General features: G+C 44.3%; 1 pseudogene; it reads right to left on the bottom strand.

Annotated features, from left to right (window-relative positions):
* Positions 1-248: 248 nt before the first annotated feature.
* On the bottom strand, positions 249-366 carry LOC124557231 (annotated as a pseudogene).
* Positions 367-738: the final 372 nt, after the last annotated feature.

Below are 738 nucleotides of genomic sequence, written 5' to 3'. Positions count from 1 at the left end.
CTAAAACCACATATTAATTTTTTTATAATGAAAACATATAAAGAAAGCACTCCGTCTTTAGGCCACAAGTGGCCCATCGGGACCATCCGACCGCCGTGTCATCCCCAGCTGAGGATGCGGATAGGAGGGGCGTGTGGTCAGCACACCGCTCTCCCGGTCGTTATGATGGTTGTCGTTAACCGGAGCCGCTACTATTCGGTCGAGTAGCACCTCAATTGGCATCACGAGGATGAATGCACCCCGAAAAATGGCAACAGCGCATGGCGGCCCGGATGGTCACCCATCCAAGTGCCGGCCACTCCCGACAGCGCTTAACTTCGGTGATCTGATGGGAACCGGTGTATCCACTGCGGCAAGGCCGTTGCAGTTAATGAAAACATATACGTAAGCAAAAAACTATGAGAAAAAAATATTTCTTAGAATGTGCACTTACAGGAGATCTGTGATAGCTTCTGCTTATCCTCGACACATGCTCCTGCCTGTTCCTCTTCTTCTGCCAGGAAATGGTCTACAACAACAAAGAATATGCACAATATTACATATAAGATGAAATTCTTATGAAACAGCAGCATATTACGTATACGCACTATTAATAAGAAGAAATGTATAAAGGACATTTAACTAAAACCCGGTCACTAGTGTAAAGTAACGGTACCGATTTTATTAACTCAAAAATGTAGTTATACGCAGTACACGTACTCAAAAATAGTCGTCAAAGCTGTTGGCACATTTATCCCA

This window comes from Schistocerca americana, chromosome X (assembly GCF_021461395.2).
Source record: "Schistocerca americana isolate TAMUIC-IGC-003095 chromosome X, iqSchAmer2.1, whole genome shotgun sequence".
Taxonomy (NCBI): domain Eukaryota; kingdom Metazoa; phylum Arthropoda; class Insecta; order Orthoptera; family Acrididae; genus Schistocerca; species Schistocerca americana.
This window is presented reverse-complemented; position numbering and strand designations above follow the sequence as displayed.